This window comes from Physeter macrocephalus, chromosome 15 (genome assembly GCF_002837175.3).
Source record: "Physeter macrocephalus isolate SW-GA chromosome 15, ASM283717v5, whole genome shotgun sequence".
Taxonomy (NCBI): domain Eukaryota; kingdom Metazoa; phylum Chordata; class Mammalia; order Artiodactyla; family Physeteridae; genus Physeter; species Physeter macrocephalus.
In genome coordinates this window covers 12,778,858-12,801,738 of record NC_041228.1, presented here as the reverse complement: position 1 = coordinate 12,801,738, position 22,881 = coordinate 12,778,858, and the positions used below count along the sequence as shown (strand labels likewise).

At 38.8% G+C, this 22,881-nt stretch overlaps 1 long non-coding RNA gene across 3 annotated transcripts in view; it reads left to right on the top strand.

The window, feature by feature from the left end:
* Positions 1–22,881, top strand: part of LOC114487895 (uncharacterized) — a 98,398-nt gene that overhangs the window by 19,509 nt on the left and 56,008 nt on the right. For all 3 annotated transcript variants that reach the window (XR_008619488.1, XR_008619486.1, XR_008619487.1), the window contains one exon: positions 9,366–9,448. This is a non-coding gene — a long non-coding RNA (uncharacterized lncRNA). The remainder of the gene's footprint in view (positions 1–9,365; positions 9,449–22,881) is intronic.

Sequence of the window (22,881 nt, the reverse complement as noted above, 5' to 3'; positions counted from 1 at the left end):
TCACTCTGAGATATCTCTTAACAATGCTCAAGAGGTTAGTTCCACTTTCTTTGCTTTAATTAGAGCATCGCCTTGGCCTTGGATTATAATTATTTGTGTGAACATCTATGTTTCCGAAGCCTTGTGACCACCTTGACAGGAGGGTCCCCACTTTCTCTCCTGTCAGTGCTAGTACAGAGCAAGGCTCCAGGCGCGGGTACTGAGCTCCTTAACGGCACAGTGTGCCTGGCCTCATGCTGCGTGAATTAGACATCATTCTGGCTGCACTGGCTGTACACCCGCCACCCCCTCCCTCTCGGGTTTAGGTTCCAGAACAATCCTTGGCCACCTGTCCTGCCCTATTCTTTAGAGGCAGTCTTTCCATGGAAGGGTTGCTTTGCTCTGTGTAGTGCCCACTGCATAGCCCATAGCGAGATCTCAAGGAACAGCTATTGCTTTGGGAAGATGACAAGGGCTTGTCGTTAAAATTGTTGGGAGTACATAACTAGCACCCTTTTGTAATATATATATATATATATATATATAAATGGGCATATCATACCTTCGAGATACTACAGGTTCGGGTCCAGACCACCGCAATAAAGCAAATATCCTATAAAGCAAATCACACGAAGTGTTTGGTTTCCCAGTGCATATAAATGTTATGTATACACTATACTGTAGTCTCTTAAATATGCAATAGCATTATGTCTAAAAAACAATGTACGTAGCTTAATTTAAAAATACTCTTTTGCTAAAACATGTTAACCATCATCTGAGCCTGTAGTGAGCCGTAGTAGTAACATCAAAGATCACAGATCACTATAACATATGACAATAAAGAAAAGGTTTGAAATATTGCAAGAATTACCAACATGTGACGGAAAGACGAGAAGTGATCAAATGCTGTTGGAAAAATGGTGCCAGGAAAAAAAGAAAAGAAAAATGGTGCCAGTAGACTCGCTCAATGCAGGGTTGCCACAAACCTTCAATTTGTAAAAATCACAATATCTGCAAAGTATAATAAAGTGCAGTAAAACAAGGTATACCTGTATATGTATAGACATATGTATACCTGTATATGTATAATATATGTAATATACATATGTACTATATAATATAAATACATCATAGGAATGGGTGAATAATAATGATGTGTACCATTTATTGAATTTAGAACATATAGTCAGTTACTAGTGCTTTGTGTCTATATGTTCTCATTTAATCCATAAAATAACTCTGTGAAGTAGTTATTACATTTGCTTTACAGATGAGGAAGCCAAGACTCAGGAAACCTAAGTAAATTAGCCAAATTAGTCACATGTCTTGTAAGGGACACAGTGCAATTTCCAAATAGATCCAGGTGGCTGAAAATTTCTATGCTTATGCTGTACTTAAGAGGCAAGTAACTTCACTCATGAAAATATAATTATATGGAAGGATGCAGGTCAGTGTTTCTTCCTCTGTGAAGGGAAACAAAATAATAGCTCTGTGCCACTTCCCTGGGTATGGTCCAGACTCAGTTTCCCTATTCTGCAATCTGTTACCAACTGACCAGGTTTGTATAGGATGGGGGCAGGTCTCAGGATGCGGGACTTTCGGTCCTAAAACCATGACCGAGGTCACCCTAAATTCAGGGCTGATATGATAGCATTAGAATACTCAAGATAAAATTTATTCGATCACTTGCTTTATACCAAAGAATGTATCGTGTGTGTGTGTGTGTGTGTGTGTGTGTGTGTGTGTGCAAATACCATGTAGTACTGTTAGAAGAAATGGAACATATCTTCTTATATCATTTATTCAAACTTCAAAAGAGAAGCTGGACTAGACCAGAACAGGAGCAGCTTTGGCTGAAGTCTAAGATACTCATCCTTATCTGCTGTAGGATGGGGAAAACCACAGACACAGGCATAGGCACACCCTATCACTCACTGCACAGACCCACACATACTCTCATGTTCCCCAAACTAGACATGTATTCCACAATCTCACCTTCTATTCAGGCCCTGCCAGAGATATAAGCAAATACTCATGTAGTCACATAGCCACAATTTACATATATTCATTCATTAGACATAGCCATACATATGCACACCCAGGTTTATGTTGGATTCATAGGTATTCACACATTATCGCATACTTGCACACAAATAGACTGCAAAAGTACACGTATACCCATCCAAATACTTTCAACAGATATTACATGTATCTGCACATGATGCGATGCTTTCACGTTCACACGAAGCAACACATGCAAAGCAACATTTGTCATCACAGAGATATTCATTGATATGTATATGCATTCACACTTGCAAAATATGCCGCTGCACATACTCCTGGGCACAGAGCTAATCTTTTACCCGCTATGTTATCCTCACTTCCAGAAGCATTTTCACAGATGCTAACGTATTTTCCCTAATGCCTATATTTAGTCATGCTCAGAGGTGTAAAGGATACACAGATTCACATACATGCACATGCACATTTGTATACTACACACTTCTTTCTTTTACACACATGTACACCCATACATATACGTACATGTGCACGCATGCACACACACACTCATACACACACATGAACAATATACCCTGGGCAGTTGCTTGAATTCCCCTCTGTGGCAAGACAGCATTTAAAGGCAAACTTTAACCAAGAAATATAGATAGATACATGCATACATACAGCGGGCACACACACAGAAGTATACAAATATTTTAACTCTATGTTGCATCTACCCATAACTACTGATGTATATGCGTTTTCTATCTACGTATCCTATGTATGTAGGATACACATCTACAAGATCCACAAACACAAAGAATCCCAGGTCCGATGATTCTTCCTACTTCCCACATTGCCCCCAATACCGAGTAGAGCCAGTGGATCTGCTGATTCTTTGTGTCATCTTCAAGGAAAACGGGGGTTATGCCTAGGCCACTTGTACATGATCTTTGCAAGGCACCACTGCCAGCGAGGTCCCCAGAATTAGCATGGCTCAGGAGGAAACTGACCATGGAGGAATGTTTTTCTACTTAGCTGAAAAGATCCGGCTCCTTTGAACACAGACTTTCTGCTCAGAACTCCTAATGCATTCCACATTTGGCCATTAAATCCTAATTGGAGGCCTGCTGGGGGAGGTATGAGGGCCCAGCCTGCCAGCATTTCCTGGGTCACATCCCTGCAAGACCCAGCCTGACCCTGTGCCCTTGTTTGACCTGCCCTTCTGAACTCTTAATCCTACTACTGGTCACAAAGATTTAGGAGCTCAGTTTACTCCTGAAACCACAGGAGTGTCCTCTTTGGTCTTGCTCTCCTCATCTGTCATCTCTCCTCCCCACCCCCACCCATCCCACACACATATACATACTTTGTTATTCTTTCCTTTCCTCCTCCTCAGTAAGGAGTCAGGATGTCTTGTGGGGGCTTAACTGAAAGGCTCCAAAAGCCTGAGATTTTTATGATGAAACTGTTGTACTTGGTAAATGTCAGGCCTTGTATTTGATGATATTTATGACCTTTTTTCCATTAGTCTGCCATTTTCCTGAGAAACTATGACCCTGGCCCTGTCAGCCTAACCAGGCCAGTTTTATATATAGCAAGTGCTGTGTGGATGAGAAGAATCTTGCTCTCCCCAGCCCAAATGACTCTCTATCCCATCAGATTCAGGGCATATCTCACCAGGTATGGATAAGCAACCAGAGAGATAAGATAAGGATGAAATAGCCTTAAAATGATCACTTTGGAGGGTATGGAGGATTTTGGAGTGAGAGCGAGCCTTAACTCTGCCGCTCACTGGCTGTACTGACTCGTACAAGGCATCAACCATCTTGGGTCTTCAGTATTCTCATCTAAAAAGTGGTGATAATAACCCCTGCCCTGTAAATACTGTGAGGATCAAATACCTGAATACAGGGAGAAGTGCTTTGAACAATTGAACTATTAATCCAATATCACTGACATTGAAATAATAAAGGGACTGTCTCTTCATTAATGGGAGCTTCAAGATAGACTAAGAGAGATTATGATTGCCCTGAAATCTGATGAAAACCACTTCTCATGGCCACTGGCTACAAAATACAGGGAGACAAATTCTGGTTCTATCTAAGAAATAATTTCCCAAGGGTCACACTGTAAGAGGATGAAATGGGATGCTTTGGGGTCTGTGGTTTCCCCATTGTTGGGGGTATTTACCTATTGCCTCCTGACCATGTCAGTTTTTGCCTTGCTTCTCTTGCTTCAATTCTACTTTTTTCAAAGATGAATCCTCCTGTAGACCTAACTCTTCTCCGGTTGCTGAGCCAACCAGAGAAGGTCAGCCATAAATCAATCAGTGGGCCCCGGTTTCCCTGTCTAGAAAGACTTGGGATTAAAGAACAAGTCAAACCTGCACCCCAGAGTCTCCATCTTGACTGCTGAGCACCCATCTGTCAGTACAGTAAAGAACACGGGTGCTGGTGCCAGACTCATGATTTCAAATCCTTGCTGCATCCCTTACTAGCTTTGAGGCATTAAACAACTTAATGAACTTCTCCGAACCTCAGTTTTCCTATTTTTAAAATGGGGATAGTGACACTACTTACTTTATAAGATCATTGTGGGATTAACGGAAATAATCCATTTAATGTATGTGTCCCAGTTTCTGGCATGGAGAAAGCTGCTGGTAATATTAGCTTTGGTCATTATGATGATGACAGTGCTGATGGAGAGTTAATGTTGATGATCCAAAGCTGAATTTTCTTTAATATGGAATTATTTATATTAGACCCAGGAGCCTGTGTTCCATGGAAAGAATTCAATTCAAGCCCATTACCTGTAGTCAGGGCACAATGAAAAAAAAAAAAAAAATAGACAACGCTGTAAAAAATAACTAATTGGAGGAAGGGGATCTCATTTTAGATTGAGTCAGGAAGGACAGCAATAAAGCAGTGGCATTTAGCTTAGCTCTAAAGGATGAATAGGGTCTTTCCAGGTGCGGAGTGGAGGAGAAAGCATTACAGACAGAAAGAAGAACATGGGCAGTGATCCAGAAACACGAAAATGTTTGGTGAGTTGAAGTAACTGGAAAAAAGACTACTGTATCTGGAGCATGCTAAGTGGTACTATGCAAGTTTGGTCACAGGACAGATCCTGCAGAGCCGTATTCATCAACCTTGTTCAATGTTTTTGCTAAGGGAAGGATCTTAACACATGAGTAGCAGGGTTAGTTTTATGCTGGTCACATGCAATTAAGTCACAATGCAGGATTTAAACTAGCAACATCTTACCATAGCCTAATAGTACTACTGTTAGCCTTTTGCTAAATTAATGAAGAGGGAGAGGAAGGTTGACCACATCATGGTTGCATTCTGCTGCAGTGTTTCACAGAATCATTAGAAAACTGTCTTGGAAGTCACATACGAGCACTGGTGCTCAGCAGAGGCTATTACACCTTCACTAGAATCTACAAGGTCAGATTCCTGTGCAGTGTCACATTCCCAGAGCCTAGAAATATTATATGTCACATAGTAGGCACCCAATAAAATTTTTTGAATTAAATCAGCTCTAAGGACAATCTGAGCCACTGTCACCAGTTGGTAACTTCTTTAGCTCTTGAATTCAGCAGGATACTCTTCTAATACACTTGTCCTCAGATCAATTTAGTCCAGGACAAAATGTTCTCAAATTCCAGCATCCCTCTCAGACATACTCCTGGCTCCCCATTTTTGGGGAATCTAGGCCACATGCTAACACTCTCCCAAATACTTTTTTGCAATCTCACCAGACATTGGACCTGCTTTCTTTGTGGACCAGTATACGGGAGAAGTGTAGGTAGTAAGATGTTATATTTTTGGCTTCTCTCAGTTTTTCCATAATATTGCAAATTGAGTGAAACAATACTAGGAAATTAAATTCAATCTGCATCGTCATACCTATGTGAATATTTTTTACAATAATATGATAAAAGGAAGCATTCCAAGCTGAAGAATTTGCAATAAGAAAACAATTGTAAGCAAGGCAATATGTGAAATATATTTTCATGTTGCTTCTTAAAATTTTTTTCTGCATTCTGAAAAATTTTGTGTTGTTCATCCTATTTTGTTTTTGATGTGAAATGGAAGCTCTAGTAGATGGTGGTTCGTTTAACATATTTAGATATCAAAATAAAATCAGTTTCCAAAATTGCTTAGTTAACATGTTCTTAATCTCCAGAATTCTAAAATTTGGGATCCATATAAACCAGAGAAAGTGTCAGAAAGATAAATAAAGCTTCCAGGGATCCGTGTGAAGCAGGCTTTGAATATAAGATCTCGCACTTGCACAAGTGGAGTTTGTACATATGTCATTATTTTCAAGATAAATATTTAAAATTTCACTCCCATGATGAGGTAGAATATAATTTTAGTTATTCCATAGTTAACAAGTGAGAGAGAGGATTCAATTAGTTCTTTCTGGAGCCAAATTACCTCTTAGTAGCCAGTACATGCTACTAATAGCTCAAAAAATAATTATTGAATTAATAAATTAGTGAATGAGTGAGTGAATGAATGATCTTAGTGGAAGGAAAAAGGACCTTAATACGATACAAATATGAATTTGAATTTTGGCTTTGTCAGTTACCATTGTTGATAGGCTGTATTGTATTTTCTTTAAGTGTTTTAGCCAGTTCAGGCTGCTATAACAGCATATCATAGACTGAGCAGCTTGTAAACAACAGAGAATGATTTTTCATATTTTGGGACCTAGAGTCTGAGATCACAGGGCCAGCATAGTCAGGTTCTGGTGAGGACCCTCTTCCAGGTTGTAAACTGCCGTTTTCTCCTTGTATCCTCACTTGGGAGATGAAAAGGGTGAGGAGAGCTCTCTGGAGTCTCTTTTATAAGGGCACTAATCCCATTCATAAGGGCTCCACCCTCATGACCTAATTACCTTCTGAAGTCCTCACCTCCCCATACCCTCACACTGGAGATTATATTTCAACATAGGAATTTCAGAGGAACACAAACATTCAGCACATAACACTAGATGTTCAGTCTACATTCCCTCTAAGAGGCTCAGACATTCCCATTCATTGCCAATGGGAGGAGAGCAGGTGTGATGACTTAGCAGAGATTTAAGAGCCCCTCTGTGGTTGACTTGTGACCTCTCCCAAGCTCTGTGCAGAGTCTGCTCTTTCAGCCATATCTGACCATGCAGACATATGCAACAAGCCAAGGCTGATCCACAAAAAGTAAATGTGTGTTGTTATAAGCCTCTGAAATAGTTTTGATTGTTCATTTCTGCCTCACAAACTCGGAAACTCTGACTAATGCAATATTTGTTTGATCTTGGCCACTAAACCACTTCAAGCCTCTTTCCTCATCTGTAAAATGGGATAATATATACCTACTTTACAAAGTACATATGGAGATTTAATGAGAAAACAAAATAGCTACACTGTGCAGACATAATACATGGTATAAAAAGAAAGTCTCAAGTGTCTTCTTCATTTATGTGAAATCTTTTCAAGCTCATTCTCTCTCAAAGTGCTGCTTTATTTATTTCTTTTTCCTGAACTATTCATTCCAATTCAAGCATCTTCATTTATCAAAGTCCATTTATCAAACACCTATTATGAACAACATTCTTTGGCAGGCATCGTGCCTATAAGGTAATGTTTTCTTATTCATGCTTTCCAGCTGAAGAGCAAAAAAAGCAGGGAAAAACAATATGTGTAGCACATGTACATAGGTTTCTAGCTGAAAGCAAATCTCTGCCTTAAAGGGAACTCCGATTCCCACTAGTGGTTTAATTAAGAGATTTAAATATCAATATTTTATCAGAGTTCACATAATCAAACCTAATTAATAGGCCAGAGAAACAAACCCAGATATTCAGACTACAAGACAGGATTGTTTTAAACCAGTATCAGTGCTGAAATGTGGAGAAAAGTTACCTCAAAACATGGAAGTGGAAAATTAGCAATCAAAGGAAAGCTCATTAAAAATAGTGTTAAAAATGTATCATGACAGCAAAGTGAATAGTAGTATTTCTCAAAGTGTGGTCCTCTAAACACCTGCATCAGAATCACCTGGGGAAGCTAATTAACGGCGGATTCCTCATCTCTGCTCAGACTTATCTGATTAGAATCTTTGATTGCACACGTTAAAGAAGCCACATTTGTAAGTCTCTCCCAGTTTGCTTCAGGACCTTACATTTTTGTTGTTGTTGATTTGTTCATTTAAAAAAAATTTTAATATCTTTATTGGAGTATAATTGCTTTATATTGTTGTGTTAGTTTCTGCTGTATAACAAAGTGAATCAGCTATACGTATACATATATCCCCATATCCCCTCCCTCTTGCGTCTCCCTCCCACCCTCCCTATCCCAGCCCTCTAGGTGGACACAGAGCACCGAGCTGATCTCCCTGTGCTATGCAGCTGCTTCCCACTAGCTATCTATTTTACGTTTGGTAGTGTATATATGTCCATGCCACTCTCTCACTTCATCACAGCTTACTCTTCCCCCTCCCCGTGTCCTCAAGTCCATTCTCTACGACGCCATCTTTTTTCCTGCAGGACCTTACATTTTTTAAGAAAACTATCTTATTACTTAACTTCTGATACGTTTTTAACTACAGTATGTGTAATTTACACAAAGTGAAATGTACGAATCCTTAATGTTAAGTCTGATGTACGATTTATTCATTTGACTCAGTTGAACTGAACACACCTGACCCTCACCACCAAAAACAAAATATGGAACATTTTCGTCACCTGAGAAAGTTCCCACGTGTCTTTTCCTAGTGCCCCACCTCTGTCCAGAGATAGCCTCTTTCTGATTTCTGTCACCATAGGTTATATTTTCCCGCTCTTGGGATCCACATAAATGGAATTATACACGACGTATATGTGTAGACGTCTGTATGTGTGTGTGTGTGATTTGCTTTGCACAGATTTTTGTGATTCAGTCATGTTTCTATAGTATCTGTAGTTTGTTCCTTTGAATAGTATTCCAGAGTATATCACAATTTTTATCCATTGTCCTATTCATGGACATAAGAACTGTTTCAAGTTTGGGACTGTTATGAATAAGTATGTTATAAACATTCTTATATTATTTTTGTGGGCATATGTTTTTATTTCTCTCGCATAAATATCTAGGAGTAGAAATGGTGGATCGTATAGTAAGTATATATTTAAACGTATATGATACTGCCAAAGAGTTCTCATTTTCCTACCCGCAGTGTATGAGAGTTCCAGTTGTTCTACATCCTTGGCAATATTTGGTATTTACAGTCTTTTTGATTTTTGCCATACTAGTGAGTAGGGAGTGGCATGACATGGTGGTTTTTATTTTCACTTCGATGGAGACTAATAAAGTTAATTAACCTGATGGCTAATAATGTACTTCTGGTTATTTGCAGATCTTCTTTTTCAAAATGTCAGTTCAAGTCATTTGACCCATTTTTGCCATGCTCACCGCATTTGGAAAAGCACAGCTCTGGAGGTAAGTGCCCTGACCTCACAGTCAAAAGCCTTGGTTCTTGACTGACTCTGCCATGAACCAGCTATGTGAATTTTTGGTCAAGTTGACTTATTTGCTTCCACATCTACAGAATGTGGACCTGCCTCTGTCATTCATTTACTTATTTCCGTGTGTGTGTGGAAGGAGAACCAAAGTGGGAAATAAGAGAATAAACACCTATTTCCTAAAGAAGAGAGAATGCTCAGGGAGAGCTGAGAAAATACAGACATGAGACCTGCAGCTTTTTGCATCAGTTCCTACATTAACACATAAAGGTTCAGTAATTAAAGGCTATTTTTGAGTAATCGCAGAAGCAAATGTAGTGAGAATATTGTTGAATTAAAGGTCTTCCTTACCTTTACCCTTACTCTCACCCCACCCCCCAGAGTTGATACTACCAGGCTTCCAAGGAGGGGAAGGGGAGCTGGAGGGAACTAAAGAGAGTGCAGAGGTCGATGGGTCCCTGAGGTTCTGTATGCTTTTGGCCATCTCTGTGAAAGCAGATGAAAAGCCAAGATGGGTTTATGGAGTCACAGCTGTGAGAATGATCAGATGAGGCCCCAGGAGGGGAAGAAGAGACCAGGAGAAAGCAAAGAGCTGACTGTGTGCGTGTAGAGCCCCTGAAAGCCTCCCAGAAATCTTCCACACCTCGGCATGGCGCCGAATCAGTTCATTCACTGTGTACACCCAAGACCTAAAGAGGATTTGTAGACAGCACAGCAACAATGGAAGACTCATTAAATATCAGATAAGATCAGCCCCCATAAGACACTACATGGTCTCTGTTATTCTAAAATCCACCTCAGAGGAAATGCGAGGCAATGATCTTAATTGATTTAGTTTTGTGTTCCCATCTACAACTATATATGGAATTGAAACAATATAGAAATTAAGTTAATATATAAAAAAGTAAAGGTATATTTATTTCTCATACAATTTTGTGGACTGAAATTAGTGTTCATTGTATGAAGAATTTTTATGTTCTAAAGCAACATATCTAACTGTGGCAAGTAGCCATGGAACCAGCGCAACCCACAGAAGTATGTCTGAGTCAGACCAGCCAAAAACCTATTCCCTTAGCAACACTTACTCATGTTATCACCATTTTTTTTTTTCACTAAGAACAATTGGAGACTAATGTGAGAATCTATTGCAGACAGTTTTTTTTTTTTTTTTCCTATAAAACTATATACTGAAGACTTACTTAGTCATAGCACTCATTCTCAACAAATCCTTTTGCTGTCTTTGGAAACTCCTAAATTAAAGAATATTCCCAGGTATACATATTACTGTAAATCATGGTAGCAGACATATGATACAGTGTGCTGGTGGCAGGCGTCATGGCAGTCTTTCCCAGTGAACCTGGAGATGGTGAGAATCCTCCAGGATTCAGATCTAAAGACAGCCATGGCTAATCAGTCTGAATCACCCTAAATATGGAAACTTCCCTGTGGTTCCTTTCACCAGTCCTTGACCTAGGTATGTGGAATGTGACTCCTCCAATGAAGAATGTCATCCCTAGAATGGATAAAACCTTGTCAGATCCCACAGGGATGTTTATCTGTTGCTTGTGCTGCCACTTCTTACATTAGGCATAGGGTTCTTCATGATGTTTCCCCTGTCCAGCTTTACCTCTCTAGCTTCTGCAAGTATTGTTCCTCTCTTCCCACCATATGTTTTTAAAGTATATCAAATCCTCTTATCTTCTTTATCAGTTCTTTGACTTTACAGACACCTTGTCCTCTCCTTGCATCATGTTATGGCACCTCCTCTCACCGTCACTACCACCACTACTGACGAGGATCTTCTGATGAGAAGATGAACTTGACCATCAAGCTAGTTAAATACTATGAGCCTTTGGCAAATAGTTTCTCTTGTCCTTCAGCCTCATATTCGCTGTTCCTATCTCTCCTTTCTACTCTTGGGGCTAGCAGTTCATAAACCACATCTGTCAGACACCCTTGCCAACTGGCTTCTTGTTAGTTTATGCCATTGGGAGGCACACATGGGCGTCTGGAAGGAGTGAAGGAAAAAAAGTATGTTTTTCCCATCTTTTGAAGGAGTGGAGAAAAAAAAGTATATTTTTCCCCTCTCCAGCAGTGGCAGCAACTGTGCTGGCTGGCGCATGTGCAGTCCTGGGCCCCCACTCAGGCAGCTAGGTTCCAACAACAGCAACGTTGGTAGCAGGCAATGGTGAGCTCCGAGTAAAACCGTTCATGTTCTCTTTTTATTAGTTTCCTGCAGTTACTAACCTGTGACTATCTCATTTTTATCCTTCTAGTCCTTCTAACACCTTTGTCAGCAGTTATCTGTTTCCAGTTCCTTATTTTGTAATACCCAGAGAGGATTCTGTTTTCCTAATGCAGAATATGAAGAGCAAACAGGAAGATTATTACTTATAAGTTGTCTTCAAGGGGCTCTAAGAAGCTGAAGTAATTGTTATGAATCATATCCTAGGAGCAAACCCTATCAGGCTCTATCTCTTGGGGTTTACCCTCATTTAAACTCTAAGCACTTGATCATTCTCTAAAACAGGAGTCGGCAAATGTTTGTATGTAAGGAGCTAGATAGTAAACATTGTACGGTTGATGGCTCGTACAGGCTGTGTAGTTAAGTACTCAACTCTGCTATTGCACTAGGAAAGCAGCCATAGACAATACATATTGATAAATAGGTGGGCATGGCTGTGTTCCAATAAAACTTTATTTACAAAAATAGGCAGCGAACCAGATTTGGCCTGTGAGTGGTAGTTTGTTGATTTCTGCTCCATAGCGTCCAGAATGAGAGCGTAGAACAGATAATCACTAAGAGGAGATAACCATTCATTCCAATCACCCATTGTTATTCATTTATTCCGTTTTCAAATCATTTATCAATTATTTGTTGATGCTGCTCTAGGTAACTGGGACACAATGGAGATTAATATATACACATTTCAAAGAAGGAGTATTTAATTTTATAGATTAAAGCACAAGAAAATCTAATTTTCAGTAAGTCTGGAAATGTCACTTAAACTCTAAATGTCAAGCCTTTCCCCGTTAACTTTTCCCCAATCATATACACTCTGCCACCTGTCCTTGTGTAATCCTGTCATGACTCTAACTTTGACTTAAGAAGAAGTCTTTCTTTCATTCAATGAAAGGACATTTATTACACAGATGAGCACTAGCTTTCCAATCCAAGTGCAAGGCTTTAATCAGCCCTGAGAAACACTTAAAACACACAGAGCCTCTAAAATGCATTATCCTCTGGGGGAAAAAAAAAATTCCACTGCCCCATGCACAAAACAATTCCCTTGTTCTTATCATGGAAGAAACAAAATATACCAACAGGATGTTTCATGTATCCCCCAAATAATGCCTATAATTAAATGCACCATGTACATGATCGAATAAAATTTCATTTGCTTTCCAGCTTCCTCTAAATAACACTACGATTTAGAAGATCAAAGCAACAGATCATTTTAAGTTTCTTAGATATTTTTTCAAGCACTAGCATTAATCTATTAAGAAAAAAAAATACCTTCCTCTGTTCTGGAAAAGAACAGTGGTAACTGAAGCTTCTCAAATTGATCTCAAATCTAATTATCAGTTCAAAATCCTATTTGGAGCTTGTTTTCCTCCTGTCACAAAATGGATTTATTTCCAAAATTCAAGTTATCTTTTTCTATTTTTTAAAATTTTAATTGAAAACAATTTCAAATCTAAAGAAAAATTTTTGGAAGATTAGTGCAAAGGATTGCTGTGTCTCCATTTACTCAGAGACCCCATTGAAATTTTACCAGTTGTCCCAATAATATTCTTTATGGCAAAAGGATCCAATCTAGTATTACATGTTGTTCCCAGTTGTCGTGTATCTCTGATCTCCTTCAACCTGCATAAGTTGCTCAGTCTTTTCTTGGTTTTCTTGACCTTGACATTTTTGAAGATTAGTAATCAATTATTTTATTAGAATGTCTTTCCTTTTGGGTTTGTCCAGTGTTTGTGCACGATTAGACCCAGGTCATGAATTTTTGGCTAGACTATCACAGGAGCGATGCTGTGTTCTCACTGCCTTCCATCAAGTGGCACAAGATGCCAACTTTTCCATTACTGGTGGTATTAATTATTGGTCACTTGGCATCGGCGAGTTTTCTCTGCTTTATAACTACTTTTGTAATTAATAGACACCTTGCGAGGTGATTCTTTGAGTTTATGCAAAATCCTGTTTTACATCTCATTTCCATCCTTTAGTTTTAGCATCCGTTGATGTTTCTCACCCAAATTATTTCTATGATGATCACTGAATAATTTTAAACTCTATCATTCCATCCATATTTATTATATTACTGCAACACAGAGCTTTCGTCTCTCCCCATTTATTTATTCATATATGTCATTGGAGATACATGGATTCCTATTTTACTGAATGAGCTATAATCCTTTACTATCATCATTTATACATACTTGCAAAGTGCCCAAGATTTGGCCACCCTTTCAAAGAGATTAAGTGACCTATTTAAAGTCACACGATTGTTTAAGTGCTGGGGCCAGGAATATAACATAGGGTTCTGACCACATTGATTTTTAAAATATACTTAAGCCTTTTAGAATAATGAAACAAACATTTCATGTTCCTGTGAATATTCGGAATTACACATTCTGCATTATCTTCTCTTCAAGTTATAGAATACCTAGGATTTTCTTAGGTGAGCAAAAGTTACTGTTTCAAATCACATACTATGTTTTGTGGACTGAATGTTTGTGTCCCCAGCTTCAAACTTCACATATGGAGACCCTAACCTTTAATGTGATTGTATTTAGAGGTAGGGCCTTTGGGAGGTAATTAGGTTTAAATGAAGTTATAAGGGCAGGGCCCTCTTGTTGGGATTAGTTTCCTTTTAATAAGAGGAGAAGGGACCAGAGCGCTCTCTCTCTCCCCCATGTGATGATACAATGAGAGGGAGGCCATCTGTAAGCCAGGAAGATGTTCTCACCAGGAACCAAATCTTCTAGCACCTTGATCTTGGAGTTCCAGCCTCCAGAACGGTGAAAAATATTTGTCTATTGTTTGAGCCACTCTGTCTGTGGTACTGTGTTATAGCAGCCCAAGCTGGCTAAGACACTCTTTTAACAAAACTAATAGTGACATAATAAAAATAGATTTAAAATAATCTTGCCATTTGTAGCAACATGGATGGACTTACAGGGTATTATGCTAAGTGAAACAAGTCAGACAGAGAAAGGCAAGTACTGTATGACATCACTTTTATGTGGAATCTAAAAAATACAACAAACTAGCGAATATAACAAAAAAGAAGTGGACTCACAGGTATAGAGAACAAACTAGTGATTACCAGTAGGGAGAGGGAAGGGGGGAGTGGCAAGATAGAGGTAGGGGATTAAGAACTATAAACTATGTGTATAAAATCAGCTACAAGGATATACTGTACAACAGGGAGAATATATCTAATATTTTGTAATAACTATAAATGGAGCATAACCTATAAAAATTGTGTATCACTATATTGTACATCTGTAACTTATATAATAAAAAATATAATTAATTAATTAAATAAAGGTAATGCAAAACCACTATTGGTTCTATAAAAGTCATCAAGAAATGCCATGTGCATATTTCTAAACTAATGACAATATCTCTTGCTGTAGCTCTTAGAAGTTTACAGAATGTTTTCTGGCACATAGTCTTATTACTTTTGAAGGATAGAAATTGATAGCTTTTGTGTGTTTTCCGTACAGCTTGGGTATTCCCGCTTTTCATTAAGAAAGTCCCCCTCTCCATTCTTATGTCTGCCGGAATAAGGAAGGAGGAATCAGAGAATAATGACTAGAAGCAGGATAAAGACGATCTCTTGGTAGCTTCCTCAGTGTCATTTTTTTTCTGCTACTGTTTACAAATGAAACGCAACCTGCACTTACTAAAAGTTGAATTGCTATTTTGGGCATTTGGATCAGAGCAAGCCATCCGACAGGAAGCTGGGAGACACTGGACGTCATGTCGGGAGATTACAAGGGACTCTGTGTGTGTTTGCTCTTGGCTCTGGTTTCTAGCTCTCTAGGCTGGCAGGGTCTTCATGTCCCAAATATCTGTGTGCTCAGCTCCTGGTCAGAAGTCTCAAATGTCTTCTTCAGTGACAGCAAGGGCCGTTGAGGACTTAAGTCAGTGGTAACTGATCTGAAGTCTTTCTAAAAGGCAGAAGTGGAAAGAGCAAATCGCAACTCTGCCACTTCCTATCCTGATGTCTGGGGCAAGTGATTTCATTAATCTGAGCCTTACTTTTCTCACTACCATTTGAAAATGTGGACAATGTAGGAAGTAGTTATGGATATGTTACATGCTGAATGTGAAATGATTCATACAGAAGTGACACTACACAACTGACATAGAGTTTCTTGCAGGCGTCAAAGTGTTGTGAAATCTTTCGAGAAGGCAAGCTATGCCTTATGGTTCACCGGAATATCTAGGATTAAGATTATTATAAGTAATAAAATGACTTAATAATCCAGCGGAGAAAAGACTGTGTTGATGGGAGGTTTCCCAAGGGTGAGAGCAACTTAGCCTTTGTCGCTGGTCAGGACTTAAGTGACTGGGGTGAAGGAAGCAGTGGGACATTCTGGGCGTTTTTAGTTTAGTTTAAATAACAATTAAACAATCATTTGAATGTCTACTAAGAGGCAAGATTTACGTTGCCACTTTAAATATGATATGAAATAAGGTGAGCTCTGTTAGTTTCCTAGGCTGCCTTAACAAACTACCAGAAACCAGGTGGCTTAAACAGAAATGTATTCTCTCGGGACTTCCCTGGCAGTCCAGTGGTTAAGACTCCGCACTTCCAAAGCAAGGGGTGCGGGTTTGATCCCTGGTCTGGGAACTAAGATCCCATATGCCATGTGGTACTGGCAAAAAAAATAAAAATAAAAGTAAATTTTTTTAAGAAAACAAATGGATCCTCTCACAGTTCTGGAGGTTGGAAGACTGAAATCAAGATGCTGGCCGGGCCTCACTCTCTGAAGTCTCTAGAGGAGAACACTTCCTCGTCTCCTCCTACTTCTGGTGGTTGCCTGCAACCTTTGGCATCCCTTGGCTTGCAACTGTGTCACTCCAATCTCCATTGGTCACTTGACCATCTTCCCCCTGTGTTTCTCTGTTTCTGTGTCTCTTCTTCTCTTATAAGGACACCTGTCGTGTTGGAGTAAGGGCCTACCCTGCTCTAGCATTAGGTCATCTTAACAGGCATCTTATTCCACTTGCAAAAACCCTATTTCCAAAGGGAGGTCACCTTTACAGGTAACAGGGTTAGGGCTTCAACATATCTTTGTGGGGTTCAAAAGATATTCACAGATAGTCAAACCACAGTAAGCTCTCTCTCCATTAGGAGTTCATAGTGAGAGATAGAGACATGAAATCACAAGGTAACTGTAATATCATTTGAAATATGCTATGTTCGATACTTGTTCAGGGTGGCATGTGGTGATAAAAGAAGAATGTTTAATTAGACAGCAGGGCGAGGGGATGGTCAGGGAGACTTTCCATGTTACTGTATCACCTGAACTCTGAAGATGATCTGGAGTCAGATGAAGAAGTGGAGAAAGGTCAACCCAAGTGAAAGGAACAACACAAACGAAGTCAGGGAGGCATGAAATACTTTGTTTGTGGAGGAAACTGTAAGCCAAATTTCAATATTGATCGAAGAGTGAGAGGCAGAGAGAGCAGAAGAGATAAACCTGAGGACCTAGGTTGAGCCAGTAGAGAGAGGACCGTGTCTTCTCATGTTGGGAAGCTTAGACTTGCATTCAGTTTTCCACCACTTACTAGAATAGTGCATATCACAGTGTGGTCAGGTCATTAGTTGAGGTAAATGGTATATAATTGTCCTAATTACAGTCGTTACAGTGAGCAAGCACATAAATTCACAGTACTATGCATGAAAAATATAAGTGAAAATTAAAATAGCACCAAACTGCAAATGTATTGGAGTAATGGTTTTTGAACTGCCAACTCATGCAAGCATATCAAGATTGTTTGGAAATTCAAGGTGGAGTTTCTGGGATTCTTGGATACTCAGTGCCATAGAAGAAGACCAGGTACAAAAAAGGATTCGTAGCAACATAAATCTTCATGTTAATCGTAACTGCGAACATTTAAGTTATAAGCTGTAATAGGCTAGCACTTTTTGTTAGTAACAAGTATACTGTTTAAAATAAGACAGATATGACAGTCTTGGCTCCTAAGGATTTTAACAAATGGATTCCAAAAAATGTTTAAGGAACCATACATGGAACACAATTTCTTCCTACAGCCCAGTAGTAGTACTCCTCTTTCATAGGGACAAAGAAGCATTCCAGAGATGGACCAACTAATAGCATTTCATACAATTCCTTCCTCTAAACAAAACTCATTATTCCTTTGCTATCCACAGCTGGCCTCTTGAGATGTGTCAGTTGCAAACAGAGGAGGACCCTAAGAACTAGGATTCCCATAAGCGATTACTGAGCGAACAAGGCTATTTGAGGTGCATTCCTTTTTGTTGAGGTTGGCGTCGGGAAAGGGCAACTCTGCTTTTCTATAGCAGGACCCTCATGCCCCTGTGATGGGCCTGGAGCAAGGGAAGGACGAGTGGGCCCTTGAAGTGCTGAAGTCTGTATCCCCAGACACCACTTAGAAAGGGCCTTATTTTTGGCCTCGTGCCCTTCTGCAGTTTCATTTCCACTGAAGAGTGGCTTGAACTCTGCAACCTTCTCCATCAACACTCGTGGCTAAAATTAAATTGCAGAGTCCAGGTGAAGAATGAACTCAAGCCCTTTCTAAAAGCCATCCTGATGAGCATTGCTTACCAGGAAGGGAAGGAGAGAGAAACTCCCTCACACAGGATGTGCATCTGGAAGGCAAACAGAAGAAGTTTCCATGAACTCCAGTAGACGGTGAGGGATCCAAAGATGAATAAGCTCTGTTCTCAAGGAGCTTCAACTCTAGTGGGGAACCTGAGACTTACATAGTGAATGCCATTACAAAGCATTTTATTACAAAGTGATTTAATTGAGTGATTAAAGACAGTGATAATAATAATAGCTATTGTCTATATAACTCAGTTTTCATGTACCAACTCCTTTCATGTACATAATCTTAGTTGATTATCACAGCATCTCTCTGCTTTATAAGATGGTTCAGCCCATTATTTTCCCATCTGAAAGTTGGAGAAACTGAGGGCCAGGTAGGCAATGTGTACTGACCAAAATAGAAGCATCTGAAAGCGATGTATGTCTCCTCTTCATTTCGAAACACTATGCTATGATCCCAGACAAAACGCTACTCCAGAATGGGGAAGGAAGAGTTGGATTCTGCCTGGTACTAGGCAGTGGTAATTTGGTGGTGGTTACAATTAGATACTGTGGCCTGAATTACAAAATCTATAACATATTATGATTTGTCTTTATTCACCTGTTTACAGTGTAAGCAGAATATTAAGTAACACAAGATATGTTTTCCAAATGGTTAGGAAGTTAACTGTCCTTTCCTCCATTGACTCATATGTTTATTTATAATTCTTTCTAGTCATATGCTTTTCCATTCCCTCTATTCATTGCTTTTACAATTCAAGATAATTTTGATATGATAAGTCACTGGGAATCCCCTTTTATCCAATCAGGAGGCAGGTCCAAAGGAAAACAAACCCCTTGCTTGGGCAGATTCCAGAATGTTGAGGTAAACATGAAATTATGAGATGGAAGTAGTCTTCTTTTTAAGACATTCCTACCCATAATCAAGTGCTATGACTAACTTCCCGGAAATACTTAGAAACTCTCTTATAGAGAAAGCCAGAGAAATTTTGTGTCATTGTTTATTAGCACTGAAAATGCACTTTTGCTCAACCCCAGGTAAAGAATAAGTCCATAATGTACAATATAGGCTGAGAAATCCCATCAGTTCCTCAACACGAGGATGTTTCTTCATCGGTTAAATCTACCTCTGTGCAATGAGTATGTGTTATATAACAACGGATCATTATTTGTTGGAAAAAAATGAACATCAAGGAATAAGTACTTTGATGCTATTTAAACTACTCATAATATGAGCTGTAAGACATAAAATAAATGGAAATGCCATTTTTGATACTTCTAATATCTGACTTGCATTAGGAAAATCAGTGTGACATATGGCAGAGGGCTGAACTGATATTTAAAGGCACAAGCTCAAGCCTGGCTCAACCACTGACCTTGATAAAATAATTTGTCTGAGCCTCAGATTTCCCCTATAAACTTTCTCCCCAATAATACAAAAAGTTTGGGTAAGAAATTTCTGATTCCTTCTAGCTCCAAACACCTATTAATGCATTTCAGGGTTTCTAATAGAAGACTGACAATTTGGTCTATTCTGATAACAATTCCCAAGTGTTTGCTCGTTGAAAAATTACTATTCAACCCCAATTAAAATAATTTTGTAGTTTGGGCCCATAGTGTTTCCTAATAACTCAGTCACATCTATAGACAATGATTACTTCCAGTTATTCTAAGAAAGTATACTGGTGTTGACCTCCTGCTTGAAACATGGCTCAGTATTATGTTCTTCTTCATGTCCTAACATAGTGTCACTATTAAATTTCTACATCTGACTCAAAGAGAGAGAGTGCTGGCAATGAGTTGTCCTGGGAGAAGTAAGAGCAGCCCAAGAATTAAATGACCCTGAGCTAGGTGATCTCCAGCACTTTTGTTCTACAAGGTGGCTTAGCTTAAAACAAACAGAGGGAGCTCTTGTCTCTGTGATGTATGGGTTGGCTTCTTTTCTTTCTATACTTGAGAACAGTCACCTGATCCTTAGGAGGTGGGGAGGCAGATAAAGCCATAAATTGACCAGATCAAAGGCTACTGTCAAATGAGCAGGATTGTCATTAAATGTTAAGGAATACATGCTTTGTTTGGTGCTATTTAAACTGCCTAGAAATAATGAGCTATGAGGCATAGAGGAAGTGGAAACGCCATGTGTGTTGCTTCTAATCACTGATTGCATTAGAAAAATCATTGTGATATAGATGGCAGAGAGCTGAACTGGTATTAGAAGGCCTGAGTTCAAGTCCGGCTCTACCACTGAGGTTGACAAAACATCTTAATTTGTCTGGGTCTCAGTTTCAGTACCAATGTGGAAGTGGAATGAGAAGGAAACTATTTTCTGGAATACTCCTACTATGTGACAGGCATTTTATCATATTGGATTGGCCAAAAAGTTTGTTTGGGTTTTTCCATAAGATGAAAAACCCGAACAAACTTTTTGGCCAGCCCAATAATTTAATCCCCTCTGCAAACAATCATGAAGGCATCATTGACCCGATATTTACTTATAAGGAAATTAGGACTGCGAGGGATTTAATAACTTCTCCAAGTTATTACTAGTGAAGGTAAGGATGACTTTCTGACTGATGGCTCTTTCTGTAGCAGTATGCTACCTCTTAGATTCAAGAAGAAAAATTTCTTTTAAAAAATGAAAATTTCCAATCTGGGAATAAAGGGAGAACCAGAAATTAACAGGATAAATTTATACCTATGACCTTGGGGTCTTTTTGCCAAGAGGGAAGTTTTCAGGGGAAGATGGAGAAGGAGTTAAATGAATGCCAAAACTTTTTAAAATTAAACCAGAAAATGTATTTCCAGTATGATCTGTTTTCCTCCTTATAAAGCAGTAGATGTTTATTATGAAAAACTTATGAGGAAATGAGCAAAAACAAAAGGCACTCCCATATTATCAATATTTAGATATTTATCATTCTACTCCTTGAGTAAGTAAATTTTTCTAGCCCTCAGTATGTCTCTTACACTGTGAGATCTCATTTATTTGGACTGCATTAATTCAAATTGCTAATTAACTAGAGATAGGCTGGATTTTATTTGGCATATAACAGTAATTGAATAAATATTTGTTGAATGAGTAAATGATTGAAGGAATGCATTAATCATATAATTTGTGAAAAATGGAGGATTTATAAGATTTTAGGTGAGATTCAACATGTAGGTTGAGCATCCATTGGTTCAAGGCCTATCCCAAACCACAGAATACATAAAAATAAAATTAACGATAAGGTTCCTAACTTCAAGGAACTTGAAGTTAAAAAACTACTAGGAAACAGAATATAAAACATGCTACAAAGAGGATTCAAAGAAACCGTAATGGGGTGAAAAGAAAAAAATTAATAAAACATTCTTTAAAATGCTTATACTGCTCAATACCAATGAAAATGAAAAACTTAGGCATTTAGATATTAATTCAATGAACATATTGTAATTAATCCTTTGATTTTACCACACAGATGACATCATGTTTATCTGTTTAAAGATAGTCTTCTGAGAATGAACAACTAGGGCAGACTTTCTACAGCCTCTTTGGGTCTCTCTGTATTAACACTCTCAGGAAAATTTGGTCACCCTGTTTTGACACTTACTTTCCTCAGCTGTTAAATCAAGTATTTGAAGGACATAGGATGTTTCAAGAACATTAGCTTTAGAGCTGGAAGCCTCCTCTCTCTCCAGTTCCAGCTTTGCTGCTCACTACATTATGAGGATGCAGACACATAACTAAAATAGTCTACACTGGATCACTGTTTCCCAAGCTTCAGACATTTACGCATCAGATTCACAATTTTGCCAAATTTATATGTCACCCAAGCACCCACTCTGCACTCTCTGTGAACCTGATTATCTCACAGCACTAGCTAATATCTGTGCAATCACTGGTTTGATGCTTTAGTCATATTTTCTAATAGAAGTTAAGATATACTGTATACACAATCATTAAATTGGATGTGTATATGTGATTACTAAAATCACTTTGCTTATTACCATATATTTACATGATCACACTTTAAATACAGAGGAATAGCTAAAACAGCGCCGCTTCAGTATCAAAAGTCTATGCCTAGATGACCATTAGAAATGAATACTTGAAAACTTCTAAGATTTCAGTTTTTCTTTATACTTTAATAGTTCGTTGTTATTGATTTTAGTATCAAAGAAGAAAAAAATATCAGAAACCAGATAGTATCTACATATAATCTATTTACCATCTATCAGCTCTCTATATATCAATCTACTTCTGAATCCAATGTCTCTTCTGCCTCTGGCTATTTTCTTAGAACTCAAGGCATATCTTGCCTCTCCCCTGCTTAAAAACGTTAATAATGTCTCAGAATATGCAGAACTCTACGTGAACATGTTAGCAGTCTTCAAGGCCTTTCAAAGTTTGGTCTTTTGAACATAAACCAATTTCTCACCCTCATATTTGTTAAACCCCTTAAGGGAAAGGTTAGCTCAGGGTTCCTCAAATACCCCGTCCTGCTGGCCTTTGCCTTTGCTCATGACATTCTCGGCCTGCTTCAACATGTGAAATCCCATTTATCCTTCAAGGAGTGCCATTGTGGGCTGGTGGGTGGA